Below are 17398 nucleotides of genomic sequence, written 5' to 3'. Positions count from 1 at the left end.
CCCTTAATAAACAAAATCAGTATTCCGTTTTATAATTAATTAATTAATATCCTTTAATCATTTATGATTTATGCAACCTTAAAAAAGTTGGATTAATTTCTAATGGGACAACACAAATAATGGAAGACAGAGGGGATAAGAAGGGGACACTTTTTACTTTTTAATCATTCAAATGCATAGACGGGACATCACCATTCACTATCAACGTATGCATCAACCACTTGCATATACATACACGTATATGTATGTATGTATATATGTATATATTCTTTCCTTTCCAAGCAGGAAAAAAAATCTTTTTTATGTGGAGTGTTTTGTTTCTTTATTCAGTTTCTTGTAAAGTCATTTTCCATTACCTAACACCTTGATAACTTAACATGGAACTCCAAATGCTTTTCTATTTTCATATGTAATAATTACTATAAAACATCTACTGTTTTCATAATTTTCCTTAAGGTTAAGGGCTGTTTTGTTAAAGGATAACATTCTAAGTTATTGAGACATAAGATGGGGGTGTTAAAAGTATATATAGAGAAATGTGAGTATGAAAAGTGAAATATATATTGGTTCTACGGTTAAAAAGTGTAAGTTTTTAAAGTTAATAAGAAATAGGGAAAGTGTAAGCTTCTAAAGTTAATAAGAAATAGGGTCTGACTGAAACAGCTCCCAAAGTTTAGGAACTTGTTCGATAAACAATTTACCCTTAAAGGACCAACGTCCTAATTGGTCATGTCTAGCTCTTGGACACCATTTCGAGTTCTAGCTCGAATACTAATGTTACATACCAAATAAGAGAGCTCAATTCAAAAGACTAGTCTGGTGGGATATAAACCCACATTGGTTGCCCATATAACTGATGTGGGACAAGTTCCATACCTTGAAATGATTTCAATCCGTAACAATATGTATGATCATTATTAGATTAATATAGGCTCGCTCTATTCCACGCCCTTGTAGTCTGTTTTCACACCCCATGTACTGCTCTTTGGCCTAAGAGTAGCGTATAGGTATCAGGTCAACGACCAGTGACTGACACTCATCAGTCTTTGTCTATCGGCGAGACCTATATGCTGCTCGCATGAGCATGTGATGTTTTGTTTGAGTTGTTTTTTTGGTGTATTTTGAAACTAAATCATACACAACTAAAACTTATTTACCTAAAGATAGGTAACAAAATTTTATGAAACTAAATCAATGCTATCATTTTGCTTTAATGGTATATTATAACTTTAAAGAAAATACATAGACATTGGAGAACAAACCAAAAAGGAAAGCACTAATACATCGAATAAAAATTATTATTAAAAGATAGAAAAAAACCTAATAACTCACAGGACCCACCAATATCATGCTAACTAACAAATAGGATTAGAAAACCTAGCATGTAAATGGATGATTATGAGTTTAAGACTTAGTATTATGTGTTTTTTGTTCATAAATATATTCTTTGATCATCTCATTATGTGGAAAGCTATTCTTGTTACATCATGCAATATGTTTCACCATTAAAAGTTGAGTGTGTTTTGTTGCTTTTTTTTGTTTTGAAAAATTGGAGATCGAGTAAATTACGTTTTTGGCCCCTGTGGTTATATCACTTTTACTATATTAGCCCAAAATAAGAATTTTTAACATATGTGCCCCCATGGTCTCTATAACTAACTATTTTGGCCCCTGAGTCTAACCAAACCTCAAACTCTGGTTAATTATTACTCACATGATAGGCACATGATGTCTAATATGGTAATTTCCCCTCCCCCACCCCCCCCCCCCTTTTACTAACACATATTAAAAACAAATTAATACTCATTTACATCACAAAACCCCTAAATTCCCATCATCTTCCCCAAGAAAACCCCCAAATCTGCCATTGGAATTCCATTCAGCAAAACACGAGATTTACGACGACGATCAAGTAGGTCAACAATGGTGCTAACCCTGTGGTGGGTGCGTGATTGAATGAAGCAAAAAATTAATATAATTCATCCCACAAACCCCAATCAGCATACAACATGTAATTAGTTTAAATAAAACACAAATCAACAAGATATATTGAAACTGCAAATGTGTTTGTAGAGTAAACTTAGCAGTTAAAATCAGTGGTTTGCACCTCTCTAAAGCTGAATTTTGCTATAAAGGAGTTGCTTCATTTGAATCCGGTAACCCTTTTGCTATTCATCTCAGATATTTGGGGGAAACAGAAGAACTGAACTGAACACCAATTGTAAACTAAACAATCTATTTTTGACTTGTATTAAAAAGCTAATAGTTGTGATTTTTTTGTTGATCTGGCAGATGATTGATGAGAAATGGCATTTAAATTTTGTCAATCAGGCGGGCCTAAATACACATTTATGAAAGAAAACAAATGGTTAGATGACATGGGCTTCATTCTTGAGCTTGTCTACAAGTTCATCCACAGAGGAAAGTATGACCCCAGCCTTTCTCACCGGGGGCGCGGTCACTTGAACAACCTCCAAATCGATCTCAGGTCTACGTTTAACTCGGCCAGGCTCATTTTCTTTATCGGTTTTGACTTTGCCTTCATTATGTTGGGCAGTGTTGCGTACCTTGGCTGGTTCAGCCTTAGATCCGTGCTGCATTCACATTAGGGTTCGAATGACAGAAGGTAACCCACATTGCAAATCACCATCTTTGAAATGTCTGAAATTAGGGTTTTAGAAGAAATCAGGAGGAAGAAGAAGTGACAAAAGAATATTTAGGGTTTTCTTTATAAAGTCATAAAAGGGGAGGGGAAATTACCATATTAGACATCATGTGCCTGTCATGTGAGTAATAATTAACCAGAGTTTGAGGTTTGGTTAGACTCAGGGGCCAAAATAGTTAGTTACAGAGACCATGGGGGCGCATATGTTAAAAATTCTTATTTTGGGCTAATATAGTAAAAGTGATATAACCACAGGGGCCAAAAACATAATTTACTCTTGCAGATTTTAGTTTTTTTAATATATTTAAAAAGTTGTACATTTTTGTTTGAAAAGTTGTTGATTTGACTTATTATGTTATTGTCTTATAAATTTTAACTGATTTATTGTTACATTGGTTCTAAAACACACGAGGCTGACACACCGTTTTACACAATTAAAATAAAACTTTATGCATCGGTAAAAAAAATTGAGCACATAGTTATAAACGTTGTTTATTTCCGACATACACATATCAACTCTTAAAATCCTAGAATTTGTATCGAATTTGTTTTCACTTTATAAAGGAATTTGCTAAAATTCATTTCTTAAGTTTTAAGATTTTGTTTCACAAGTGACAAACTCTTTATATATCAAGTTTAAAAACTTTTAATATATTCGCTAGCAATTTGCTTTTATTGACGGGAAGAACATATTTGCAATTGGTGATGTGCAGTTTCACAAGGGGGAGGGGTTGTATAGGCGTGATGTAGGTTTCGTACCATCTAGCGTCACCACTACAACACCAATCTTGTTGGTTGGTCCTTCAAACCCTAATGTTATCCACAATTATGTTCGTCTATTAGAGAACCATTTCCATGTTCCCAGCAATACTAAAAAAAGTCACCGAGACATACTGGCTATTGAAAGCATTTAGCATGCTAAAGAACCCAAACAACCATTCTCAGGTTTTTTTTCAACATTCCCTCTTTTTGATCTTTATATACATATAGATATTGGATCATTTCATAACTTACACATATTGTGAAAGCTTAGAAGGCCATCGTAATCATAGTAATGTGGATTTCGTACCATCTAGAGTCACCATCGCAACGTGTATACTTAGTTACACGACAAAATAAGTGGACATTTGAAAAAAAATGGCTCGATCTATTCCCACACCCCTTTGGTTGTCTTGATATATTCACACACGCTTGGCTTATTTCAACACCCCCCCTATGCGTTGCTCTTTAGCCAAAGCGCAACATCTAGGTTTCCACACACCCCCTATGCGTTGCACTTTCGCCAAAACGCAACATATAGGTACGAGATCAACGAGAAAAAGACTGCCACCCGTCGGTCTTCGTTTGTCAGCCGGACCTATAAGCTGTTCTTTGCCCAAAAAGTAGTGCATAGGGAGTGTGGAAATAAGCCAAGGGTGTGTGAATATCATAGTCCTTAATATATTTTGTTAGTAATATCGAAATCATAGAGTAACAAAAACAAATTTGTATCCAAAACATAAGGGGGTAGGGGTGGTCATCACTCATCACTCATCATTCACTCACAACTTCCAATCAAGTTTCGTCTTGTCATCAACCATTATTCCATCACTAGTGATGGATTTTAGTGAAAATGCCCATCACTTGTGATGGAATTCCATCATTCACAACTTTTTTTTAAATTATAAATTAACAATAAAACAATAAAATTATAAATTTCATTTAAATTAAAACATACTAGTTCAATTAAACATACTAGAAATATTGTAGACTACAACTAAAAAAACATATATAAAGAAACTCTACTCCTCGTCCGAATTAGGAAATTCCAAACCTAAAGAACCTACTAGTTCAATTAAATCGTATCTCAACCGAAAGTGAATTTCTTCATCACGTAAGTCTTGTTGGATATTTTCGGGAATATGAATTTGTGTAGGAGGATCTGGCATCCAATCTGGAGATATTGCACGTCCGTCTTGTTTGATTAGAATATTGTGCAATATGATACATGCATATACTATGCTATGAATTGATTTCTTATTCATCGCACGGACGTTCTTGAAACCATTCTTCAGTTGCTTCGATATCTCCAACAATCTTTAAAAATAATTCTTTTGGTAAACGAAACCGATCTCTAAACGTTTCAGCATTGTAGACCAGATTCTCCACAAAATAATCGTTCATTAACAATTCGTTGGCATGTATACGATCACGATCCACCATTGTCTTCTTTGGGCGGTTCGAACTTGCTTCAAGTTCGTTATACACCGACACGAAAAATTCAAGCGTCTCATTGTCGGAAGACGATTGGCTATCGAGATCGTTGTCAATCGGAAACAATGAAGATGTAGGAAAATCCATTTGTGAAATATGTATAATGTGTGATATGTGTTTGTGTTTTGGTGTGGGTGAAATGGTATAAAAATGTGAAGTATATATAGATTGTTTAAAGTTTTTTTTTAATTATCAACGGTCAACAAAGCAACGGTAACCAACCAATGTTCGAATTTTGAAAACCATCACGCGTTGTAGATGTTGGTGGCGGCGGTGTTTTGTTACCCATCACGCGTGATGGGAAGGGCATAACGTATCGCCCCGTCCCCCTAATAATATAATGATTCATGGAAGAGTGGCGTTAGTCACTAAATGTCAGTGTATTTAGTGTATTTGACAAGGTTTTAGATTTGAAATATACCGTCTTCTGATAAAGCAGGAAAAAGAAAAGAAATAAAAAAGTGAGAGAGATAGAAGGGGTTTATTGTATTATTGTATATTAATATAATATTAAAGAAGAAGGTCGGTGATATTTTCATATCCCACCTCTCTAACTTTTCATATCCAACCTCTCTAACTTTTAAAATGTACACTTTTTGTCCTTTGTTGATATTTGTCCTTTAGTACAAATTTTGTCTTTGTTCATGTGGTACATCCTCAATTTGTAGTAACCACTGTAGATGTTCTCAGTCACAAGGGGTGTTTGGGAATGCCATTAAACTAACTCTGAACTTACTTTTACTTTGGATAATCAAATTCATAAACACTCTAAATAAATAGCCTCTAGATTTACTGACCATTACAACTGTTTTTTGTTGTGAATGTCTAAAATCTTCTTCAAGTAAGCAAGCATGGAGACAACGATCTTGAGGTACCCAATTCGATTCTACTTCCAGCGTCTGGCTCTTTTTCCCAAGTTTTTTTTTTGCCGGAAACGACCACCAACATCTAAGCTTATTCGCCAAAAAAACGTCGCCGCACTAGCACTGTTCATTCAAGGTAGCTTCTGCATGTTATTGGAAACCGTCACCGGTGAAGAAAATGTTGAACAAAAATGGTTCTGGCTGGGGATGAGATGGGCTCATCGGAACCATCGTCGTCGTCAATTCCGGCCTTTTATGTCACGCGACTATCTAACTCTCACACTATCTTTGTTGTCGATAATCAACCAAGCGACGCTGCAATAGACCTTTATTACCTTTATTACCTCACACGTTATAGCCATCATCGCTACACGTGTATCGAAGTCACAAACGTGATGTTGCCGCCGCAACGCGCGACACCGGTCAAAATTCTAGTTTTAATTGTCTTTGGATAAAATATAGTACACTCTGGTTCCAAAACCTATACAACACCCTATAGTTAATGTCGTTCTCACCCAATCTTTATTCCCGAACTCCCTCATTCTTACCTAATGTTTTGAAAATCGGTTTTTAAATTGTAACGGGTTAGACTCAAAATGGGTTCAACTATTTGAATCGGGTTGTATCGAGTGGTTCAACCGATTTGACTAATTAATCCTATAAATTCTTAAAATACAATTTCTACTCAAAAAAATAATCCAAACCTACATGTTTCCAAAATAAGATAAAATAACTCCAAAAGTTAATCTATAATAAAAAAATAATCCAAAAATTAACTATTGTTACCTTTTTGGACGCTAGGTTTTACTAACAAGGTAAATCGTCATCTTTTTGTGCTCATAAAAATTAAAAGTCCAAATTTTAATCTATGGCCCGACATTGATTTAGTAGAGGGTTCAAATGAGAAAAAAATTCTTGTAAGAATAAAAGCATAAGTTTTAAACCAATAGAAAAATGCTTAATTTTACTTCATTTAATATGTGTATTTAATGTTATTAATAACGGCATATAGGTAAATTTCTAATTGTAATTAATTAGCTAACTAATTAAACTTGTATCTCACTTTTAAATATACTCTTTCAAGATAAAATAATTTAGTGTGAAGGGGAATTTTTTACATGTGTAGGATAAATTTTAGTATATGTGTAGGATAAATTCTTAAATGTGTATGATAAATTTAGATATGCATAGGGTAAATTTCGGTAAGTGTAAGGTACATGTAGGATAAATTTTGAAATGTGTAGGATAAAATGTTTTTTTGCGTTATTAATTAGAGATAGCATAATTAATTGGAGGAGTTATAAACTATTTAATGTTTTACCATTATACCCATCCTTCTTTTACTTCTCACATTAAATTTCTTCTCAAATAAATCTTCCCCTACCGATTTAAACTGACATAACCCAATTTATCGGTGGTACAACTTCTTTGTCATTCCCTCAGTTTGCCGGTATCAATCGTGCCGGCCAAGATTTCGGCATCCGATTTAACCGGCTGGTATGAACCGGTTTTTAAAAACTTGTTCCTACCCCATGCAACGTCAAACAAACTCGGAGTCAACTCTCACTTATTGTCAAATCCACATCAACTAAGAATTTATTTTTCAATTAAATGTTCTAGTTCTATATGCAAACCTATTAAATCTCCTATATAATGAGCTTTTGAGTAAATTACACAAAATGTCCTTTAAGTTTCACCAATCCTGCTGGTTTGAGCTTTAATCTTCAAAACTTGCCAAAGCCAGCCTTTAAGATTAATTTTGTTATGGGTTTCAACCTTTATCACTAACCCGGTTATGAATCCTTGTTAAATGGCCTCACATGCATAGCATGTGAGGGTAAAACCGTATTTTCATGCTTGTGAGGTTATAAAATCCCAGACCTTCTTTGTTCATTATTCCTCTTATTCAACCTAACACATTTGCAACTTTCAAACCCTAGAATCTAATCCCATATTCAATGTCATTTGTTTTATTGTTATGTGGGAGGGAAGCAATATTACGAACTTCTCGGTCAAATAGAAACCCCAGATGACTGTATCACTCGTGTCCATTCAAAGTAAGTTTTCCCCAAATTGACCATAATATGAAAATCAATGTTTAGTTTATGTTATTTTGTTTACAGTCATCACCAATTTGTAAGACTTTCATTGGATAGGCTGAACCAAAAGCTGATGAAGAAGCACAATATACTATTTTAGGTTTATTAAGGACTAACAATGAACTCATGGATTCAAATCAGGAGCTTCATACTAGAAACAAGAAACTTGAAGCACATTTGAAAGACAACAGAGCTGAATAAAAAAATGGAAAAAGTACATGATACTTAGTTGGATAATGCTTTTCACTATTGCTTTTGTTAAAATGGTTAGGTAGTGGGATGAAATCTAGTAAGATCTTGATGTATTTTGTTTTGTAGTTATGAATCATGTTAAGGCAGTAATATATTTTGGATATTATTCATAACAGAACTTGTCATTCTAACATCAAGATTTGCAGCATTAGGTACTTGAGGAGTAACAAAACTAGAGCTTCCAATATCCACTACATATGCTGCATTTTCAGTATCACCTTCAATATGCTTTGTTCCACATTCCACACCTCCACTGTTTTCATTTGATGATTCATACCAGGTCAATGCAAGTCCCTTTGGGTTGTTCTTTTTACTCTCAATCATTTGAGCTTCAAGTTCACTAATTTCTTCTATTACCACACTTGATTGTGAGGGTATCTCCACTAAATTAATATTAGACATCCCATGCTCAATGTACACATCAATAACCTTTTCTTCTCATGAATGATTTCTAACAACTGCAAGACATGGGAATCTTCGGCCAATGGATGAATCCCAAAATCCAAATCACCTTCAGGCTCAAGATAATGGTAAAAGGTAGGGACAACATCATCTTAACCTAACTCGTTCATCATTAGGGCCAATTCATAAATCCCAAATTTCTCATTATCTGCAAAATCAATGAAACTTAAGGAACCATTTACATACATACGACCTGGATTGTTTGTAAATGATCCTCCATGATGCATGTTGATTGAGAACAACGTTGGATAAAGTCCTGCATTTTAAAGATTCAAAATCTAAACTTTATAACAGTAAATGAAAAGGATCGAAGTCAAATATAAAAAAATGAACTTTACCATAAATTTCATCGACATCATAGTCATCATCTTCTTCTCGTATATGAAATCAACCTCCTCTGTTAGCCATTTAGGGTTTTGAATGATTTGGGTTTGAACAGAATGGTGAGTGTTGATCAGAATAGTATTTGATCGGAATTCCAAAAGACAATGAGGGTTTTATGGGTTTTGAGAGATGCTTGAAATGATGAAGACATCTGGGATTTTATTTAGGTTTTATAACCTCACAAGCATGAAATGACGGTTTTACCCTGTGAGGCCATTTAACATGGATTAATAACCGGGTTAGTGATAGAATATGAAACCCGTAACAAAATTAATCATAAAAGTTGGTTTGGCAAGTTTTAAAGATTAAGACTGAAACCAACAAGATTGATGAAACTTAAGAACGTGGGGTATGGTGGGGCGGGGGTTGGGGGCATGAGTTGACACGTGGAGTTCGAGCCCCTCCCCCCGCCGGTGAGTGACGTGTTGTAACACCCCGTGTTTTCAAAGTCAAAGTCAAGGTTGACTTTCTTTGACTGTAGATAGTCTATTTTTATTTTTGTATTATGTGGAGTAAGTGTTGTCTAATCAAAGATCGAATGTTTAATCAATGCAAACCGCTTAACCGACCTTGAATAGCAGGAAGTAACAATGCGATAAAGTTAATCGATCAATAATCAAGCTAATCAAATCATCATCGAACTCGAAACTCGAATTATGCGACCTTGATGTTATTTGATGTGTGTAAAATGCAACATATAAATTACATCAAATAAGGCATAAAACTAACCCTTTTTAAGTACTAATGTTGGAAAAAGAGTGTTTTTGTCTTCCTTTTGTATTTTCAGGATGAAATGAGCTCAAATTCACAAAAGAAGCAAAAAGACAGCTAATTCTAACATAAATACAAGAAAAGGAATAAAAGTAGACTGCCCAAACCCTCAACAGCATCTCCCCAAGCAAAGAAGAGAAAACAGAAGCCTGAACACGCCCCGTGCTCAGCCAGCACGGGGCCGTGCCCAAGAAGCAGCAGAAAAGACAAACCTGTAGAAGCTTCTATTGCCCACCACGGGGCCGTGTCCAGTGAGCACGGGGGCGTGGTGAAAGTACAGCATGCGCATTAATTGTAATTGCGAATTACAATTAATGAAGAGAGATAGTGTCAGACGGGCACGGGGGCGTGTCCAGCGGACACGGGGCCGTGCCCAGCCTTCTGTTCAGCCTATAAATAGGAGTGCTTGGTTTCATTCCAACTCATCCCTTGGCACACCACCTCTCTCACACTTCATCCACCACCCACCACCACCATAACACCATCATCCACCACCATCATCCATTGTCCATCGTAGAGTGTGTGAGTCGTCTCGGGATCCAAGATTGATCGTAAGAGTTCTTGACAATCAAGGCCATGTTTGCCTAAGTCTCTTACATCACTTGGTGAAGACAAGTGTTTAGTATAATACTTTTTATTTTTAATCTTTTGCACTTTTTATTTGGTTTTGTATTAATGACTTTAATAACTAGTTACTTATGTTGAAGGTGATCTTTCCTTATCGTTTGTCCGTGGTGTCTTGGCATTATTTTACTGTCTATATAAAATAAAAGATTTTCACCATTCATATCTCCACGGTCTATATGGAGGTATGTTGGCTACCTGGTCGGGGGTTAAGGGAACGGTTTGGTAAGGGTCTTGCCCTTGTTCAGCGTTTAGAGGTCCTGCAAGGGACCTGGGTCAAATTTAGTAGGATCTCCTTCAATGCCCATAGGTATTGGATGGCGGGGATCCAAACTCTTTGACCCCCTCATAAGTTAACTACTATTAATACTATAACCCGGCTATTTAGGACTGTATCCCTGCTGACTCAGACTACTTAGTCGAGGGTAACGTCACCGCCAAAAGCGGGGCCTACCATAATTTGCATTAATAACTTAATTCATTATCTTCCAATAATCCAACCTTTTAGGATTGTATCCTTGCTGACTCAAACTACTGGGTTGAGGGTAACGTCGCCTTCAAAAGAGGGGCCTACTACAATAACTAAGATAATCTCTTAAACAAGTGCAAAAGTGCGAAAATAATCCAAGGTTATACTAATACACGAGTCGGATCCAAGTGATTCATCTTGTCTATCTGTTTTTTATTTTATTTTTATTTTTCAGCATTTAGTTAGTTTTTATATTCTTAGTTTAAAAACATTTTTCTAACTTTTTGATTTGATTAGACGTTGAGGATAAACCGGTATTAAAAGCTCTTGTGTCCTTGGACGACCTCGGTATCTTACCAACACTATACTACGTCCACGATGGGTGCACTTGCCCATATGTGTGTTTAGTGTTAGTAAATATCGTGTTTTATAAATTTAAAACTTGGCTAAAGGTGTAAAAAGGGCTTAATTACATATCTAAATTATATACACACTACACACGCATCATTATTATACGTGTGTGTGCTTTACATGTTACTTGTGCGTGTTTACTTTACGTTATGAGTATGGTGATCAACCGAATCGAATCGAAACCGAAACTCAATCGAAATCGAAGCGTGAAGTGTAGATGCTTATATGTAGATATAGTGGTTGGGACTGAAAGTAATTTGAATAGGAAACTCTATCGTATCCGTATCATCCTCAATCGAAATCGAAATATCAGAAAACGTCGCCCAAACGTTCGAAACAGGCTGATGATCGATCAGGCTTTCAGCCGATCGAACATCCCAACCAATCGGACAGACCGTCCGATCGAACAGGCTGTCCGATCGGGATGCCTGGCCGATCGGCCAGCCCTTTCCTCTTTGGGAAGCCTATAAATAGCCCTATCAACTTCATTCTTTCCACTTTTGGAAACCCTCTGAACGACCAGCTCGTGTTCTTCATCTTTTCTCAGATTTCTCTCGATCCCGGTAAGATTTCGTCCTAAATCTTGTACGTTTTTTATCTATGCACACTCCTACACCTTTCTATCTTTCAAATCTCGATTTCTAACCGAGAAATCATCAAGATCTAAGTGTTCTAGGATGATGTCATCATGGTGTTCTTGAAGAACTTCATGTTTTGGCTTCAATCCACCAAGAATCACTTAGATCTAGCCGATTTCCACATAAACAAACACAGATCTAATATAGATCTGAACATTTCACGGTGTAACGGATTGAAAAAAAGGATTTTCCAACTTTTCTTTCAACTCTTTTACACTCAATGCCTTCAAACCAAAAGAAACGAAGCTTGAACCAACTCACTGATCATTCTAATAGTTGTGTGGTTCAAGATTCGGATTCTATCTACGAGGTTCCCCGATTCCGGGTTAAGCTTTAAACTCAGTTCCGAACCGTTCACCGGCCGGATTTGGGTGGTTCCTATCCGAGCAGGAGGGACAAGTAAGGACGAGGGTTCTATAGTTCAAAACGGTGTTAAAATACCTCGATATAACGACAAACAAACGGAACAGCCAACTGTTAGACGAACAGGCCGACCAGGTCAGGAAGCTGACTGATCGAACAGGCTGTCCAAACGGACAGACCAGCCGATCGGACATGCTAACCGATCGACCAGGCCAGCCGATCGGCTAGCGCATGGCCCCACACTTTACAAATTAATGAAGTCTAGTATTGAACGAAGTAATGTTCGATCGAACCATTGTTTAATAACATTACTATGCGGATCATGAGATATTATGCTTCAATACTTAATCGATTTTCAACTTGTCCAAAACCTTGGGTGCCACCCGACCGAACATGCTGTCCGATCAGGTGACAGCCTAACTAAGGACTATCACTGAAGTATCTGACCGATTGGTTAAGTCGACCGATCGAACGAACCATTTGATCGATCGACCTGAAAGGTAAGAATACTTCAATGTTTTCAAATACTGCAACAAAAACTTCAAAAGTTCAAACCATCATACACAAACACATCCCACACAAGGGAAGAAACAATCCACTTGAACAGTCTAACCGATCGAGCCTACCGACCGATCGAACAGACTGCCCGAACGGATTGTCCAACCGAACGAACCAGCCAACCGATCGAACCTGCTGTTCGATCGACCAGGCTGTTCAACTATTGACACTTGTTTCCATTTTTCGTGTTACTCATCATATGCTATCGAACTACTCAGGCTATCCCTACTCTCCAGCGCTCCCTTCAATCCATCAATCAATCGCTGTGAGTATACTCGAACCCTTTTTGCTTTAGCACTTTTGGGTGTTACATACGTTACTTATCTAAATCACAATCGAACACACTACTCAATTACTTTATGCGCTAACCGTTCTGCATGTATTACGTGACTAAATGAATGCTTGTTGTTATGTTTACACGTGGAATGTTGTCTACCTGCCTTAACGACGTAGTACTATAGTTTGGACTCAGCACCCGTTCACACGGGGGTTGTTAAGGACAATTACTTGCATGGATTACGGTGGTAATCATGTATTGCGAACTGTCTCGGACAGTCAACCCGCAGTTATTGGTATTGATAGATCCATGTCGATAATTAACATGCTTTGTTTTCCTCTGTGTACGTGCTGGTTATGCGTAAACTATTTCGAACTCTATATGCTATATCAAACTTGTATGCTCACCTTTACATTATATGTATTGACTTTATTTTAACGTATGTGACAGGTGTTTAAGATGCATTCTTGCTAGGGAAGTGAGGCTAGAATAAGGCGTCTAGAGCCCCCAACAAATAGTTGTCTGTAGCAGTCAAACTAGGGGTCTTTAGAAGCAGAAACAATATTTATAATTCTATTTTATTTAAATCTGAGTTGTCGAAACATAAATAATTGACTGGTTGTTATCTGTAATAATTTATTTTCTTATTTGGGATACGGTATGGGACGTATCATTTAACTGAGTAATATTAATAGTTATTATGGAACTTCTGGACAATCTGTTTCGCTCAGTGCCATGCCCCGATGATTCCGCCATCGGTTGGGGTGTGACAGATTGGTATCAGAGCCATAACTATAGGGAATTAGGCTAGACACGACCTAGTCTGGGTCGCTGTCTTAGAGACCTAGACTATAGTTAGGAAGCAACAGACCAAGCTTGTGTGCTATATTCTGCTATTCTTCGCTATCACTGCACTCGAATTTTTAAATAAAGTCAAGCGATTTAGTCAGGATTAGGTGTGAAAACCGCAAACTCCCGACTAAATTACTTGATCAATGCTGATTTCATCAAATTATCAACGATTTCCTCATTATTTTCAATAACTATTGAGGAGAATTATACCAAATCAGGAGTGAAATCCATATTTTGATGAATAATCTCCTCAACTTTTACTAAAACAAGGAAGAAGTTGCTAAGCCAGGGGTGAAACCCTAACCTTGACAACTTATTCCGAACTTTACTTTATCCCACCAAAGCCTCGACAGACTCCAACGACCTGAACTCACAAGTATGACCTAGGGAATGCGCGCGGAATGCCCACGAATCGAGGCAAGACACGCGAATCCCGAAAGTCGAAAAGTGATGACAAGTCTACTGTGAATAGTCGAATCGCTTTGGGTAGTCAATGTCTAATAGCCGAAGACAATCTATCTCTCGATTTTAAGTGTTTCGATTCTGAGCCTGCAACTACTGACTCTGAAGATTTGTCGATTTTATGTGCTTTGTGTGAATTTACCTGTTTACGTGTTTTAATTTTGGGGAATTATTCAGTTTTTGCTATCACTTCGATCGACACACACGACTCGCACTGCTACTCTATCCCAAGACGATAACAAGTCGCTGCAAATTTAGACGATCTTATGCTATAATATACATCCGACATGCTATACGATTATGCTATACTACCCGATATGCTATACGCGACTGCTATATTCGAATACTCGCAAACCTTGAGGTAGTCAGGATACTGTATGTGCTACTATGTACTGATAGGAGGATTACGTGACAATAACTGCCTCTGTGATTGAATGCGTAGGTGTTTATGTGCTACTATGCTTCTGTGCCCTCCCTACTTATGTGCTTCTGTGATTATGTGACTGTCATGTCTATGTGTTTATGTGATTCATGCTTTATCGTGTTCCTGAGCTTTAGTAAGTAGTAGACGTGTGAGGTGAGATTCGATTTGTTGTGTCTGAGACCTACGACGATGTCTATTGCAGACCATGTCGTCATATGGACACCGAACCCCTCTTACTCGCCAAGAAAAGAGAGACAAGCGTCTCGCTGCTATCATCGCCAAGCAAGTGGCAAAAGCTGTGAGCGAGGTGTATGAGAATGTCAGCAAATCGTTGGAGGAATCACGAACCGACGCTCCTAAGGATACTAGCAAGACTGCTTTCAGTTTCAAACAGTTTAAAGCATGCGGACCAAGAGAATTTACAGGAGAAGATGGCCCTACCGCCATGTTCCACTGGTTTGATTCGATCGAAGTCACTCTGCGCCAAAGCGGCTGTCCGGAAAATCTCCGTACCCTCAATGCAACTGGCGTCTTCCAGTCCCGAGCTCTAGACTGGTGGACGGCCGAGCGAAACAAACGCGGAAATGATGCAGCCTATGAGCTGACTTGGGAAGAGCTAAAGGCCATTATGATGGACGAATTCTGCCCTCCCCATGAACGCCAAAAGCTAGAGGATGAGTTTTGGAATATCAAGCAGAAGGACGGAGACAACGCTGCTTTAACTACTCGCGTCAAGCAGCTTAGCATTATTTGTCCTGATCAGGTCAAGACGCCAGATATGGTCATCAGAAGTATATTCGAGCTCTGCCAGATTGTGTAGCCGACTTTGTTTACGCCGCCAAGACATCATCAATCGAGGAGACTTACTTGCTTGCCGCCGAGCTCAATGACAAGCGGGTAAAGTCTGGTTTTTGGGATAAGCCATCCAAGTCTCTGCATCAAGCTACCACAGCAGCAACCGCCGACACCACCACTGCTCAGCCTTCCAAGTCATCACGCCGAAAGAAGAAGCACAACAACAGCAGCTCCAGCAACAAGAACTGTGCTGTTACAACCACTGCTGCCCCTCTGCAAGCCGTACCGGCTCAGCAGCAGTTGCATCACCGACCAGCACCGACCAACCAAGCGCCGCCAGCAAAGCGCGCATACACGGGTCCCCACCCGCTCTGCCCGACATGCTCAAATCACCATCCAGTGGGTCTCGCCTGTCGTTTTTGCGCTCACTGCAACCTCTACGGTCACTTCACTGCGAACTGCCGCTATGGTCCTCGTCATGCCCCAGTTCAAGCCACTGCTCATCAATCTCTACTCCCCGCCCCTCAAGGCCAACAAGCAGCTCAAGCACCCGCGGTCAATGCTCGAGACTGCTTTGCATGTGGTGATCCTAGTCACTTCGCCAACATGTGCCCGGACAGGGTGGTGAAGCAAGAGCCCCAACAGCAACAGCAGCAGCAGTAGACCCAGCAGCAACAACAAGCAGCCCGTGCCCGAACTTTCAACATCAACGCTCGCCAGGCCCAGGCTGACAACAATGTGGTTAATGGTACGTTCCTTGTGAATGGTATTTATGCATCATGTTTGTTTGATACTGGAGCCGATAACTGCTTTGTGTCGTTTGAATTCGAGAAGCTCTTTAGTCATAAGCGGTCTTATCTCCCCTCGTCATTCGAAGTCGAAGTCGCTACTGGAAGAACTGTCACTGTTAACTCTGTTCTCAGTGATTGTACTCTTGAGCTCAACAATCACATCTTCCCAATCGACCTTATTCCGATGCAGCATCGGAAGTTTCGACGTCATAGTAGGCATGGACTTTATTCGCGAAAACCATGCTGAAGTTGTGTGCTTTGATAAAATGATTCGATTCTCGCTCGCGAATGGTGATCAATTATGTGTGTACGGTGAAACAGCTTCGAAAGGTCTCAAGCTCATGTCATGTATCCAAGCTAGCAAGTATCTCCGCAAGAAATACAGAGCTTTCTTGGCCAACATTGTAGTAGCGGAGAAGGAAAAGAAAACGAAAGCCGAAGTTAAAGACGTTCCAATGGTCCGTGAATTTCCTCAGGTGTTCCCTGATGATCTCCCTGGACTACCGCCAAGTCGTGATATCGACTTTCGCATTGACCTCATTCCTAGAGCTAACCCTGTTGCCAAAGCTCCTTATCGACTCGCTCCATCCGAAATGCGGGAACTCTCGAACCAACTCCAGGAATTACTTGAAAAAGGCTTTATTCGCCCGAGCACCTCTCCATGGGGCGCGCTAGTCCCTTTCGTCAAAAAGAAGGACGGGTCGCTCAGGATGTGCATCGACTATCGGGAGTTGAATAAGTTAACCATCAAGAACCGATACCCTCTTCCTCAAATCGATGATTTATTTGATCAGCTGCAAGGTGCTATGTGTTTCTCAAAGATCGATCTACGTTCAGGCTATCATCAATTGCGGATTCAAGAGGAAGACATCCCCAAAACCGCTTTTCGTACTCGTTATGGCCATTATGAATTCATTGTTATGCCTTTTGGTTAACCAATGCGCCCGCGGTTTTCATGGATCTGATGAATCGCGTGTGTAAGCCA

The sequence above is a fragment of the Helianthus annuus genome, chromosome 17 (assembly GCF_002127325.2).
Source record: "Helianthus annuus cultivar XRQ/B chromosome 17, HanXRQr2.0-SUNRISE, whole genome shotgun sequence".
Taxonomy (NCBI): Eukaryota; Viridiplantae; Streptophyta; class Magnoliopsida; order Asterales; family Asteraceae; genus Helianthus; species Helianthus annuus.
The sequence above is the reverse complement of the archived record's forward strand: the minus strand, read 5'-3'. Positions refer to the sequence as shown.